Raw genomic sequence first — 15,868 nt, forward strand, 5'->3', positions numbered from 1 at the left:
TATAAAAAATGAGATCTTGCAATTTATGACAACATGTATAGACATAGAAAGTATTATGCTAAAAGGAATAACTCAGAGAAAGACGAATATCATGTGATTTGGGAATTTAGATTCATATGGAATCTAAAAACCAGAGCAAACAAGCAAGCAAGCAAGAACAGAAACAGAATTATAAATACAGAGAACAAACTAGTGGTTTCCAGCAGGGAGGGGTTGGGGTATGGAGAAAATAGGTGAAAGGGATTAAGAAATATAAACTTCCAGTTATAAAATAAATAAGTCACAGGGATGAAAAGTACAGCATAAGAAATAGAATCAATAATATTGTAAAAATGATTATTATGGGGCACCTGGGTAGCTTAGTCGGTTAAGTATCCAACTCTTGATTTCAGCTCAGGTCATGATCTCAAGGTCGTGAGTTTGAGACTGATGTCAGACTCCATGCTGGGCATAGAGCCTGCTTAAGATTCTCTCTCTCCCTCTTCCTCTGCCTCCCACTCTCTCTCTCTCCTTCAATAATAATAATAATAATAATAATATTGTAATAATGTATGATGACAGATGGTGACTATACTTAATGTGACGAGCATAGTGTAATGCGTAGAATTGTCAAATCATTATGTTCTACCCCTGAAACTAATATAACATTGTATGTCAACTATACTTTAATAAAAAATAAACTAATAAAAATAAACTAATGTGTAAAACCAGAATTTCAATGTATTGATCTCAAATGAGAAATATAATAACGAGGTTCAGCAACTCATAACCATTTGCCAAATTCACTTCATATGCTTGGAATTTAAACAAAGGAGTTAGTTAATTTGAATTTTTAGATAAACTGCCATCTGCAAAACAGTGTCAACTACCATCAGGATGACTCCAAGACCAGGAATCTTTCTTGTCTCAGGACTGTGCATAGGTGGATCTTCCTTCTTGATAATTTGAATGTGCTCACTTTGCTCTGTCCCAACTGTCACTATGTTAGTTTAGTTTTATTAAAAAACAAAACTCAACTGAGTATGTTTTAAAGCCCTTATTGGCAGGATGCCTGGGTGGCTCAGTCAGGTGTCTGCCTTAGGCTTGGGTGGTGATCCCAGGGTCCTGAGATCAAGTCCCTCATCGGGCTCCTTGTTCAGTGGGAAGCCTGCTTCTCCCTCTACTGCCGCTCCCCCTGCTTGTGCTCTCTCTCTCTCTCTGATAAATAAATAAATGAAATATCTTTAAAAAAATAAAGATCTTATTGGCTTTATTCAATGATCCCTGAATTGGGCAACATCCCATCTACCAGACAGAAAGGAGCTCTGAAGAGCTGTACAAAATGAAAGACTTCTTTTTTTTTAAAGATTTACTTTTTTATTTTAGAGAGAAAAATGAGAGAGAGATCGCATGCACAAGCAGGAGGGGGCAGAGGGAGAGGGAGAGAAAATCTCAAGCTGACTCCCTGATGAGCAGTGTCTCACGACCCTGATATCATGACCTGAGCCAAAACCAAGAGTCAGAAGCTTAACCCACTTCACCACCCAGGCACCCCCTAAATGAAAGACTTTTATAGGCAGAAGAGGGTGGGACAAAAAAGTTAGAAAGAGAGGATTGTTTGTGGCAGGGTCACTTTCCTTTAGGGGACGTGTATGAACCAGACTAAAGCTATCTTGGACCAATCTGCCATGATGATGCTCTGTGACTCAAAGCCTTCTTGAGCCCGCCCCCTCCTTCTTTGTTTTTGTTTAATCACACTCTAAAGTACAGCCTTGGGGCATAACATCCTTGATCTGCTTTGGAGATGCACTATTCTCAAGCCTTTTCCTCCAGGATGGCCTCCCAGCACGTAGTCCCCAGTCCCTAGGGCTATAGGAGCAGGTTTTAGGGAAGTGAGATTGCGGAATGTACTACTCATCTTGTGGTTGCCCAAGACCTTTCTTCTTCATAATCTCACCATGGGTCTTTTCACATAGTGGCTGCAAGTTAGGCAGGCTTTTTCCATGGCAGATGAAGGCTCTCTGAGCAAATTTCCCAAAACAAATCAGCAGAAAGCACATGGCCTTTGAAACCTCAACTTTTAAGCTCTGATGTGACACTTCTGTCTCATTTTATTCCTCAAGGCAATCACAATGTCCTGCCCAGTGTCAAAGGGAGAGGACAATAGTACTGCCCTCAGATGGGAGAAGTGTTAAAGAATTTATGGGCAGGTTTTTTAAACCACCAATATTACTCAAACCCATTTTTTAATTAGTCTTTATTATTGTCCTTGAGAGAGACAGAGAGAAAAAGCTCACTGATGCCAGAATAAATATAATAAAGCCATATTTCATTGCATCAATTCTCTTCTTAAATATCATTCAGTGGTCAGAGATTCTCCATAGTCTTTAAGAAAAGTGGAAATTCCTTAGAAAAATCGAGCATTTATGATCAACCTGCTGTTTCTCTGGCCTCACATTCACCCATGTCCTATTTTGCACTCTACGTTCCAGGCATACAAAGTTACTTAAACTACTTCTTTCCCTATACTGCCCTTGTTTCTGGCCACTGGATATTCTCAAAGATTCTTCCTATTGCTTTCTGTCTAATTCCTGTAAATCATTCTTTAGTTCAGGCATCACCTTCTCCAGGAAATCTTTTTCTCCACACTTGCCTGGGTTCTGTAACTCTTCAATGTGCTTCCAAAGCACTGTGTTCTTATCTTTGTCTTAGTGCTTATAATGTACATTAACTAATACAATGCCCATTACTTCTCATTGTTTTGAGGGGCATATACAGGATTGTGGGGAACTCCTCTTCCCACACTGATACCTCTAGTGGGGCCCACTAACCTTGACAGCCTTGACTATTTAGAAAGTCCCATGACTTACACAAGACTAATCAGAATCCTTAAAATTTCTCACATATGAACTAAGGAAAGTGTTAAAAAACAAAATTCAGATGAGTAAATTTGTAGATCTAATTGGCTTTATTTGATGATTTATGAATCAGGCAGCAGCCCATCCCATTTTAGCAGATAGAAAGGAGTTCCAAGAAGCTATACAAAGTAGAAAGCTTTTATAGGCAGAAGGAGGCAGAAAAAGAAAGTTTCTTGCACAGAGCGCTTACTTTAGGCAAGGTCACCTTCCTTTGAGAGAAGATAGGGGGCCTATCAGGCAGATTACCTCACTAGTGCTAATCAGGTAGTTCCAGATTGACTGGTGAAAGGTCATATTCCTAGGAGAAGCTGAAACGGCAATTAGGTTAGGTATTCAGTCTATGGTGATGTGGGCTTAGCACAAGTGACTCCATTTGAGACTTGTCGATCTCTCTTTTTTAAAATTTCTTATTTATTTGTCAGAGAGAGAGAGCACAAGCAGGGGGAGCGGCAGGCAGAGGGAGAAGCAGGCTCCCCATTGAGTAGGAGCCCTATGTGGGATTCAATCCCAGGACCCTGGGATCATGACCTGAGCCAAAGGCAGACAACCGACTGAGCCACCCAGGCATCCGGGGCTTGTCTCTTTTTTTACAAAGTAAACTTCTTCTCTGGTGATGAACTTGGATGAAATCATTTTAATTTCATGCAGTCCAAGTGCATGAGATAAGACAAAGAAAGTGACATTCAGAGAAGTAAGATATATATAAGTCGGGATATGGAGAGATAGATACAGAGTTAGAGCGAGTCCTAATGGCATTTAAGTCCTTAGCTTCAGGTAGTCTTTCCCAGTAGACTCTATGTGCTATTTGATGGCATATTACTGTTGCCCAGTGAACTAGGTAGACTCCAGGCCCTGGGGCCATGACCCCACCCAACTCAAAGATGTTCAGGAAGGTTCTTGGTCATGTCACAAGAAAGAATTCAAGGACAGACACAGCACTAACAAGCAACAAAAGTAGTAAAATTTATTAAAGCCAAAGTACACTCAAGATGTGAGAACAAGTGAGTTCAAGAGAGAGAGAGAAAGCTGAGCACCCCAGTGTTTGTTTATTGGCAGTTGTTAACAAAGGGATGGAATATTCATTACTTGGGGCAAGGATTTCTTGGAAGAAGGGTTTTACACTTTTTCTTCCTTATTTGGTCAAGGGTTTCCTGTCATGGCACCCGCCATCTTGGACCTGTCTAGTTTGATCTGGCTCCTTGTAGAGTGCTGCCAGGATAGGCCTCTAACTTTCCCTATAGGTAGCCATAGCTTCCACTATGCTGGCCTCCAGTTATCCTGTTAGAACTGAACTAACTGCTATCAACTCTAACATTACCTGTGTTTATATCCTGAGTGCTTTGGATACAAAATAAAGACAAAAAATGTAGAGTATGTCATAGTCAAAAGAACAAAGGGTAGATTTTTAAATTTAAGATGGTGGACTAAAAAAAATATATTTGCTTTTGCTGTCTCCTTAAACTCTCCTAAAGCAACAGTGTCATGGATTGAATTGTATCCCCCCAAAAGATGTTGAATTTCTAACCCCCAGTATCCATGAATGTGACTTTCAAAATAGGGTCTCTGTAGATGATCAAATTAAGATGAGGCCATTAAGGTAGGCCTTAATCCAATATGACTGGTGTCCTTCTTAAAGAGAAAAATTTAAATATAGGGACAGACATGCATAAAGGAAAAAGTATGTGAAGTCATGAGAATAATGCCATCTGCAAGCCAAAATGCAGGAGTCTACTGAAAGGTAGGAGAGAGGCATGAAGTAGTTTTTCTCACAGCCCTCAAAAGGAACCAACTGTATCTATACCCTGATTTCAGACGTCTGGCCTCCAGAAATAAGAGACAATCTATTTCTGTGTTTAAACCATCCAGTTAGTGGTACTTAGTTATGGAAGTCTGTGATATTGTACTTCGTAATAATAAATATATATTTGGTCTTTTAACTAGTTCCTATCAGAGCTCCTAAAAACCCTTGGAATTTCCTAAGTGAGGAAAGCAATAAAGATGTATTTTGTTGTGCTAACGAGTGACTTTTGGAATGCCCTCAGGCAACCTAAGAATGGTGGGGGCTGGTCACCAGAGGAATCAACCAAGGGATTAAAGAATTGGAACTTTCAGTCCCATCCTACTCCCCCACTTCCGAGGAGAGGAAAGGGCTGGAAATCGAGTTCAGTCACCAATGGCCAATGACTTAATCAGTTGTGCTTATGTAATGAAGACTTCATAAAAACCCAAAAGGATGGGATTCTCAGAGCCTCTGGGTTGGTTGAGCTCGTGGAAGTGCTGGATTGGTGGCATGCTTGGAAAATGCATGGAAGCTCTGCACTTCTTCCCACATACCTTGCTCTGTGCATCAATTCCATAAGTAAAATGTTACTCTGAGTTGTATGACCCACTGGAGCAAATTAATCACACAAGAAGGAGGTCTTCAGAACCTCCAAACTATAGAAGCTCAGATGACAATCTGGATTTGCAATTGGCATCTGAAGTTGGGGATGACAGGAGCAGTCTCGTAGGACTGAGCCCTTAACCTGTGGAATCTGACACCATTTCCAGGTAGCTAGAACAAAACTGTATGAAACTTGGGGACATGAGAGACTCCATTTTGAGAAAAGCTCCATTCTCCTTTCTAAAACAAATGGCTAATGAATTCTTGAACTGGGCAAAAAGACTCTTGAACTGGGCCAGAAGCAGCAATTTTTTTTACAAGGAATTGTTCTTAAAAGTCAACAGGGCAAGAGTTATCTTGATCATAAGACTTGATTGCAGACTTTCTGAAGAGAAGATAGTTAGCTAACGCATACCAGGAATAATTTCGTTTAACGCCAACAGAATAGTCAATCAATGTGTAAACAAAAGCAGTTCAGCCGGTTAGTGCCAATTGACTTTTTATTTTTCTTTTTTTATCCAGGTCATATAATTGCCACCTTTCCTCTGTCTCATAAAAACCCCTTGCTTTTATAACCGGACCAATGTGAGTTTTCTCTTCAGTGAGTCAGATACATCAGATGAGTTGTCCCACAAAGTAAACTTTATTTGCAGCAAATAAGGAGATCACAAGGAATAATTTCCAAAGACTGTGACTCCCTCACAAGGGTGAATGGATTCCTTTTATTTAAGGTTAGGATGGATATTTAGATAAGGAAGCCTTGTCATCATATGTAGAGGCAGGCATAAGGTCACACACGTGCCTTAAGGAAACATTGTGCCTATACATACATTATATGTTATGTAAATGAGGCTGAGGTTCCTCCTTGTATGTCTAGTTTGATCTGACTCCTTGTATGGAGATCTTATTTTTTCATTTTTATTTTATTATTATTATTTTTTAGTATTATAATGATGTAAAGGCAATTCTCAGTCATTCCAGGGGTTATTCCCTGGTCCATCTGTGCAGGCACAAGGTTAGCTCAAAAGGTCTGGGTAGTCTGAGCTATAGGAGGTCTTGTCAGCGCAGGCAACATCACCTGAGGGGTGGTTTCATTTGCCTGAGTTAAAAGGTAAGCTAGAAAGAAGAGATCAAGGAAAAATGTAAGACAAAGGTTAGTGAAAGTAAGCAGTCAAAGTCAGGTCTTGGGACCTAGCCGGTGACAATTTCATCCCTTCAGTGGGATACTATTTAGGTTTCTACCTGAGTCTGTGCTCCCCAAATTGCAATTCTGAGGCCCCAAATAAAGGCTTTTGTTCTTTTTCAGTTTTGCCTCTCTTCTCAGATGACTATAGTATCAGAATTGAGTTGAATTGCAGGACACTGAGTTGGTGTCAGAGAATTGCTTGGTATGGGGGAAAAACCCACATGTGGGAATTGGTGTCAGAATCCTACAGCCTGAGGAAATAATACAGACTGCAAAAAGAAAAAGGAAGTCAAAAACTCACAAAGTAAAAGAAAAAAAAAATGAAAGAGAGAGAGAAATTAGAAAACCATTTCAGAGTCTAAAAAGAGTGACAAGTGACAAATAACATACTTAAGAAAGGAAATCCTAAACTGACAGTAGGGGATACCTAAAGTAGCCCATTATTCATTAAAGAACTGAGAGAAAGGCTCAGGCATTTTTGCCCCCAGGCTACCTCCCTTGCCCCATACAACCATGTGATCGTCTCTCCTTACTCCTTGTACAGACAGGAGATTTACTGGGTAAACAAGGTCTGTGAACTGTGGCAGAAGGGGAAAGCAGGCTCAATCCAAGATGGTGCACTGAAATTGGAGTGGGGGTGGGCAAGGGGGAGATTCAAAATTTACACACGTGAATCCCCCACCTTCTTCCTCCTAATCTGTGCCCAGAATTCTGGCAGCCCAGCTGGGTTTGCATGCATATAGAATTTCAAAAGGGCTTTTTAGTGCCCTGTTCTTAAATACAAGCAGACAGTAAGGAATCAGGATTGGAGGGAAAGATCTGATATGAAGTAAACAGTGAACAACAACTTCAAGAGAATAAAAAAAAAGACTACTTAGGGAAATTACAACCTCAAAAAATTTATCATTAATATCCTCAGAGAAACAAGAGAAAATATTGCATCCATGAAACCAAAATAGCTACAACCAAAGAATATTTAGACCATATATATATAGAGAGAGAGAGAGAGAATGAGGAAGGTAAAATTAAATAGAAGTATTAGAAGACAGTTGAAATGTTTTAAAAAGTAAAGTAACAAGGCAAAAAGATGAGGAAGGAGACCAGGGTATGTAAATTAGAGGTCCAACTTTCAAATACTAGGCGTCTCATAGAAAGGATACAGAAAACGTGGGAGGGAGGTCAGATTTTATTTAAAGTTAGTTATGCCTTTAAAATCATAAGGGAGGGACGCCTGGGTGGCTCAGTCAGTTAAACCTCTGCCTTCAGCTCAGGTCATGATCCCAGGGTCCTGGGATGGAGCCCTGAATGTCCTCCCACCCCCTGGAGCTCCCTGCTTAATGGGGAGTCTGCTTCTCCCTCTTCCTCTGCCCCCCCGGCTCATGAGCACTCTCTCTCTCTCAAAAAAAAAAAAAATCTTTAAAATCCTAAGAGAAATTATTTTCTTCCTAGAATTTTATGCTAAACTATTATTTAAGTATGAGGGTAGCACAAGAGAAAACTTGGACATGGAAGGTCTCCAGAACTGTGCTTCTTCTGTATCTGTTTTCAGAAAGAAAGTATTCCCAAAATGAGGAAGTAAACCAAGAAAGGATAAGACATGGGATATAGGAAATATATACAATTTACAGTGGATTTAACACGAGAGATAAGATAATCTCTATATATAGATTAACATATAACATACATGTTTTATATACAGTATGTACATATGTATTAACCCCCATAATCCTCACAAAATAATATAATGTATATGTACTCATTTTGTCATTATTTTACAGGTGAAGAATTTGAAGCATAGAATGATTAAGTGACTATAACCAGAGCCAGAATTTTAACCCATAAGACCTGATTTCAGGCTCTTAACCATTAATAGTCATTTTCCTGCTTCCCAATACACTCATTTAATAAAAAATTATGATAGAACTATATTTAGAAGATGGGAAAGGACACAAGAAATGTTCTCATGTGCCCAGGTAGCCAAGGCAGAGATGGTGGTGATGAAAAAGCTAAGATTTCATCTTCCGTAATGGCAAGTCAATGCATGATACTCCAAACTGGAAATAAAAATCAGGAACAGCAATATATGCATAGTATTTGGAGAAAGGTAGGTTTAAAAGGATCAATTACAACTACTACAAGTAGGGAGTGGAAAATAAGTGCATGGTGAAGAGGTGTTATTTTCCTTCCTAAGCCTCGTAGAGCTATTTGACTTTTTAATCCATATGAAAGTCTACATTTGATTAAAAGGAATAAAGCTTAAATTTAAAAAAAATAAGAGCAGCAGATTTTTCAGTTTGGAGTTTGAAGTCTAAGTAATTTGAGTATAAAACCAGTTCAGTCAGCTCAGGCTTCTGCAGGTTATACCACTTCTCTGCCATTCAGCCTCCAAAGCTGACAAGTAATGAATTAAATGCTGCACTTTAGGCATTCAAATAGTTATGATTACTTACCAATTATTTGACTCTTGATGGACTTCTGTCCATTAGAGAGCAGGTTCTAAGTTTAGTGTAAGAAGGGAGGACAGCAGATGACCAATATGGGCAAGTTTGACATATAAACTGGGACTCAAGAAAGGTCTGGACACTTTGTACACTGATAACATTTGTCAAATTGGGACCACAATAACCAAAGGGCAACAGAAACAATTAAAGAATAAGTACTGAAAAAAAAGTACCGAGAAGCTGAAATACAGAGAAGAGACATTATATTTAGTTGGCCTTATTACATAATTTTGCTTATAACTAACCTTTTATGAAACACAGGGGGGCGCCTGGGTGGCTCAGTTGGTTAAGCGACTGCCTTCGGCTCAGGTCATGATCCTGGAGTCCTGGAATCGAGTCCCACATCGGGCTCCTGGCTCGGCGGGGAGCCTGCTTCTCCCTCTGACCCTCTCCCCTCTCATGCTGTTTCTCTCTCGCTCGCTCTCAAATAAATAAATAAATAAAATCTTGAAAAAAAGAAAAAAAAAAAGAAACACAGGGAAGAAGCATTGTCTTTGGGATAGTTCAGGACTATAATGGTCTCCTTGTCCTCTAGATCTCACCTCTTACTTATGCTTTATTGACATCCAAAGCATTTTATAAGTTACATGATCTCTTTTCTCTTTTCAGAACTTTACAATGGCTTTCATAGAATGTGTGATAAAGATCAAAATGCTTCAGCTCCCATGTAATGCCTTCCATACAAAGATGCTAACCTGTCCTTCCAGATTCATTCCCATTATATCACTTTTGGTATTTTTAACATTCTCCATGATTCACATTCTCATTTTTCCTCTTTATTCACAGACAAAAAAAAAAAAAAAGCTCTTATACTGTATATTTGATGTTTAAAATTTTATTATCCTGTAGGGTTCAACTCAGGTATTACCACATTCATAATACCCTTTCCAGACTTTAAATGTTATGAGGAATTCTGAGGTGGCAAATAGTGCAATTATGGGTTAACTAAGGTGAAGGTGCCAAGAGAGACACTGGCCAACATCATTCGAGACAGCATGTAAAATATTTCCCACAATTGAATTCTTAGTATATCTTGGACAATCCATAAATCACTATAATTATTTTCCCAGTCAGTCTGCCAGCTCAAGGGCAAACTTCCCATCCTGGTCTCCTTTTGCCTTCCAGACAATCTGTTTACCCAAGGACAAGAAAACAAAACTTGCTATTTTCAGACTCTGCAATTTTTCTCTCCAGCCTCTTAAATTTGTTACATAAATCCCATTTTTGCTTTATTTCCATATTCTTATATACAGGTATACTCTTAATGTGTAAAAGAATCAGACCCTCTAATAACCGTCTTACAGACCACACTTAAAAGGCTAACTCAATAAGATTCAATACTGTAATTCCTGACAGATAAAGCGTAGCAGAATTGCCACCTCAAAATATGTTTCTTTGGCATAAGGACTATCCTAAACTGGTTATTTTTAATAACAGTAGACAGGAGAAGTTCTGAAAACTGAGTAAAAGTTTTGTAAGAGACATTTATGTTTGTAAGGGAAATCTCTAAGAAGAAGAAGATGACTAAATCTCCGAAACTCTCAACAATGGAGAAGACAGTGATTTAAATCTGTGTAACAACCATACTTTCATTTACTGTGCTTTTCCTGGTAACCTCTCATATCTCCCAAACCACCCAATCTTCTTTTGTCTTTAGCTGGAGACGGTATTCAAGGTGATGGCTTGGGCCATTTCAGGGAGTCTTTTTTGGGTCTCTCCCATGTATACAGGAGGTATACATGTTATTAAATTTTTATTTTCTCGGGGCGCCTGGGTGGCTCAGTTGTTAAGCGTCTACCTTCAGCTCAGGTCATGATCCCAGGGTCCTGGGTTTGAGCCCCGGATTGGGCTCCCTGCTCAGTGGGGGCCCTGCTTCTCCCTCTCCCACTCCCCCTGCTTGTGTTCCCTCCCTTGCTGTGTCTCTCTCTGTCAAATAAATAAAATCTCAAAAAAAAAATTAAATTTTTATTTTCTCTTGTTAATTTTTTTTTTTTTTTTTTTTTTACTGGGGTGTCTCAGCCAAGAACCTAGAAAGGTAGAGGGAAAATTATTTGTCCTCCTCTACACAGGCCACTGCAGGGCATCCTGTACTGTTGTAGTTGCCTCCAACCCACAGATAAAGCTAGTCAACATAGCCCAATCAATCATTTTTCAGACCCATCCTCCCCACCACCAGGAAGGAGAATCTATATTGCTCTTCTGTAAATCAATATATGTCCATCTTTCAGGTCTCCCTCTTGGATTGGAAACTTTGTGCTATCAGAGTCAACTCCTCCCACTATGTAGGTGTAGATACCTTCTTTCAGATAGTGATATCCCACAAGACACTACCCCCTACAGGAGTTTTAGTTTGGGTAAGTAACAAACTATGGAAAATATGGGGGTTTTTTTGTCCAGAGTAATCACCCCAAGAAGCCCAAAGTAACCTGTAGAGGGTGGCTAGTGCAGCTTCACCACCAGGCTACAAAAGATTTAATACATATTTGTGTCACTTGGGCTAAGAGAGAGGTAAGAGAGAATCTCTACTGCTTAAAATCAGAGGAAAGGGGCACCTGGATGTCTCAGTTGGTTAAGCATCCAACTCTTGATTTCAGCTCAGGTCATGATCTCAGGTTCATGATCTCAGGGTTCTGAGATGGAGCCCTGCATTGGGCTCTGTGCTCAGTGCAGAGTCTGGTTGTCCCTCTCCCTTTGCTCCTCACCCTGCTCACACTTTCTCTCTCTTAAATAAATAAATGAATAAAATCTTTAAAAAAAATCAAATCAAAGGAAAGATCTAGAAAAAGACCTGAAGAACCTAGAATTCTGCTGACAAAAATAAATAACTGTAGTCCTTTTCATCACCACTCCCAATGTTCCTTTTCAGACTCTCACCATCTTTAACTAGGATTTTTACACTATGCTCCTAGCTGAAATGAGGATCTGACTTCCTTACACTTCACCCAAGGCCTCAAACTTTCACTGGAGTATCTTTCTAAATACTGATCACATTATAAAACACTCCTGCTAGGAGGATTGACTATTGAGTGTCGTGAGAGGTCAGATTGCTGTCAGACATGGCCCACAGACATGGGCATGAACACGGCCCTAGTAAACTGGAACTTCCAGATTATAAACAATGGAAGTAGAAGGGACACCATTAGCAGTTGTCCAGGAGAGGCTGGCTGCATGAGGGCTAAGGGATCCATGGGGCCGCAATGAAGCTTGGAGATACATGGGTGGCTTTGCAAACAATGTTTCCTTTGTTGGTGCATTACTAAAATGATTCAAATGGGGATTTGCAGCATTTGTGGTAGCTGTAGGGGCGGAATATTACCTGGAGTCCAAGAATAAAGATAAGAAGCATCACTGAAGATACTACCTGGAAGTATCTTAAAGGCTTCTTAACTCTCTTATAAAGATAAGATTTCTTCAATGTAGCCTACTTGTCTGTGTGTTTTTCCCTTAAAGAATACTAGTAAGATTTAATAAAGTAAGAATACATACGCAAAAAAAACCCCCAAAAAACCCAAAAAACAAAACTCTCCCACTAATAAAACATTAAGTAGAGCATTCCAGCTCTTTCCTGCAAGGATGAGATGTGCGTTCAGAAGTGGCTCTTTGTAACACATCTCTGGGGAAGGACCTCTTAATGGTCAATCCATCAAAGCCCAACAACTTACCTGCCTGGGACAGTTTTCTGACACCTGAATCATTAAGACCCATGCACCTCACCAAAGTGGTTTGAAAAACCTTTCTGTTTTCTTCCAACTTCCCTGCCTGCAGCCCTGGTCTGGTCGAGTCAAGAATTTGGGCTTTGGAGCCAGAACCTCTTCAGCTCCCATCCAGGTTTTGTCCCTTGTTGTCATGAGATCACAGCACAAGATGGCAAAGGAGTAGGGAACTCCGTTTCAACCGGTCCCCTGAATTTATCTAGATATCTACCAAGCCACTCTGAACACCCACAAAATCAGCCTGAGATGTAAGATTATACATCTGGATCTCTACGGGGGCATAGGATCATCAGTCGAGAGGGTGCACCTTGCCTGGATTGTGGTTGATATTTTCAACTGTACATCCCCTCAACCACAACTCAACAGAATGATTAGGAGGAGGAACTCCCAACAAAGAAAAGACCTAGAGACAATGGCCTCTCTCAGACCTAATGGATATGGATATAAGCAAGATGTCAGAAATAGACTTCAGGGTAACAGTTAAGAAGACAATAGCTAGGCTGGAGAAAAACATTAATGGCAACACAGATTCTCTAAGGGCAGAAATGAGAGCTAATCAGGCCGAACTTAAAAATGCTATAAATGAGATGCAGTGTAAACTAGATTCTCTAATAGCTAGGGTAAAAGAGGCAAAAGAAAGAATTAGTGATCTAGAAGAAAAACTGATGGAAAAGAAGAAACAGGAGGAGGCCTAGAACAAACAGCTTAAAATCCATGAAGACAGAATTAGAGAAATAAATGATGCCATGAAACATTCCAATGTCAGAATTATTGGGATCCCTGAGGGTGTGGAGATAGAGAGAGAGAGAGAGGACTAGAAGATATGTCTGAGCAAATCATAGCTGAGAACTTCCTTAATCTGGGGAATGAAACAAGCATTCGTGTCCTAGAGGCAGAGAGGACCCCTCCCAAGATCAAGGAGAACAGACCAATGACCCGGCATATAATAGTAAAACTCTCAAATCTTAGAACCAAGGAAACCATCTTAAGGGCAGTTAGGGGGAAGAGATTCCTTATGTACAGAGGGAGGAACATCAGAATAACATCAGACCTATCCACAGAGACCTGGCAAGCCAGAAAGGCCTGGCAAGACATATTCAGGGTACTAAATGAGAAGAACATGCAGCCAAGAATACTTTACCTGGCAAGGCTGTCATTTAGAATGGATGGAGAGATACAGAGCTTCCAGGACCAGTAGAAACTGAAATAATATGTGACCAGTAAGTCAGCCCTGCAAGAAATATTAAGGGGGGTTTTTATAAAAGGAGAAAGACCCCAAGAGTTATATAGAACAGAAATTTACAATCTACAGAAACAAGGACTTCACAGGCAACATGATGACAAAAAATTCATATCTTTCAATAATCACTCTCAATGTGAATGGCCTAAATGCTCCCATAAAACAGCACAGGGTTGCAGGTTGGATAAAAAGACAGGGCCCCTCCATATCCTATCTACAAGAGTCTCATTTTGAACCTAAAGATACATCCAGACTGAAAGTGAAGGGATGGAGATCCATCTTTCATACCAATGGACCTCAAAAGAAAGCTGGGGTAACAATTCTCATATCAGACAAATTAGATTTTAAGTTAAAGACTGTAGTTAGAGATACAGAAGGACACTATATTATTCTTAAAGGGTCTATCCAACAAGAAGATCTAACTATTGTAAATATCTACACCCCCAACATGGGAGCAGCCAACTACATAAGCCAACTGTTAACCAAAATAAAGAGACATATTGATGATAATATGTTAATAGTAGGAGACCTCAACACTCAATTCTCAGCAATAGACAGATCATCTAAGCAGAAAATCTACAAAGAAACAAGAGCTTTGAATGATACACTGGACCAGATGGACCTCATAGATATATACAGAACATTCCACCCTGAAACAACAGAATACTTATTCTTCTCAAGCGCACATGGATCTTTCTCCAGAATAGACCACATACCAGGTTACAAATCGGGTCTCAACCAATACCAAAAGATTGAGATTATTCCCTGCATATTCTTAGAACACAATGCTTTGAAACTGGAACTCAATCACAAGAAAATTTTTGGAAGAACTTCAAACACTTAGAAGCTAAAGACCATCCTGCTCAAGAATGTTTGGGTCAGAAGTGCCTGGGTGGTTCAGTCATTAAGCATCTGCCTTCTGCTCAGGTCATGATCCCAGGGTCCTGGAATCAAGACCCGCATTGAGCTCCCTGCTCAGTGGGAAGCCTGCTTCTCCCTCTCCCACTCCCCCTGCATGTGTTCCTTCTATTGCTGTGTCTCTCTCTGTCAAATCAATAAATAAAATATTAAAAAAAAAAAAAAAGAATGTTTGGGTCAACCAGGAAATCACAGAAGAACTTAAACAATTCATGGAAACCAATGAGAACAAAAACACATTGGTCCAGAACCTATGGGATATTGCAAAGGTGGTCTTAAGGGGGAAATACATAGCCATCCAAGCCTCACTCAGAAAAATAGAAAAATCCCTAATACACAAACTAACTTTACACCTTAAAGAACTGGAGAAAGAACAACAAATAAAGCCTAAACCAAGCAGGAGAAGAGAAATAATTACGATTAGAGCAGAGATCAATGAAGTAGAAACCAGAAACACAGTAGAGCAGATCAACAAAACAGGAAGCTGGTTCTTTAAAAGAATGAATAAGATCGATAAACCACTGGCCAGACTATCCAAAAGAAAAAGAAAAGACACAAATTAATAAAATTATGAATGAAAGGGGAGAAATCACGACTAACACCAAGGAAATAGAAACAATTCTCAGAAATTTTTATCAACAACTATATGCTAATAAATTAAGTAACCTGGAAGAAACGGATGCATTCCTGGAAACCTATAAACTACCAAGACTGAAACAGGAAGAAATGGATAACCTGAATAGACCAATAACCAGTAACAAGATTGAAGCAGTGATCAAAAACCTCCCAAAAAACAAGACTCCAGGACTTGATGAATTCCCTGGGGAATTCTACCAAACATTCAAAGAAGAAATAATACCTATTCTCCTGAAGCTGTTTCAAGAAATAGAAACAGAAGGAAAGGGGCGCCTGGGTGGCTCAGTTGGTTAAGCGACTGCCTTTAGCTCAGGTCATGATCCTGGAGTCCCAGGTCGAGTCCCGCGTCGGGCTCCCTGCTCGGCAGGGAGTCTGCTTCTCCCTCTGACCCTCC

The 15,868-nt window shown here is 39.8% G+C and overlaps 1 pseudogene; it reads left to right on the forward strand.

Annotated features, from left to right (window-relative positions):
* The first annotated feature begins 11,985 nt into the window (after window positions 1-11,985).
* LOC118025484 lies at window positions 11,986-12,344 on the forward strand (annotated as a pseudogene).
* The last annotated feature ends 3,524 nt before the right edge of the window (window positions 12,345-15,868 follow it).

Source organism: Mirounga leonina, unplaced genomic scaffold (assembly GCF_011800145.1).
Source record: "Mirounga leonina isolate KUSES-001 unplaced genomic scaffold, KU_Mleo_1.0 Mir_201, whole genome shotgun sequence".
Taxonomy (NCBI): Eukaryota; Metazoa; Chordata; class Mammalia; order Carnivora; family Phocidae; genus Mirounga; species Mirounga leonina.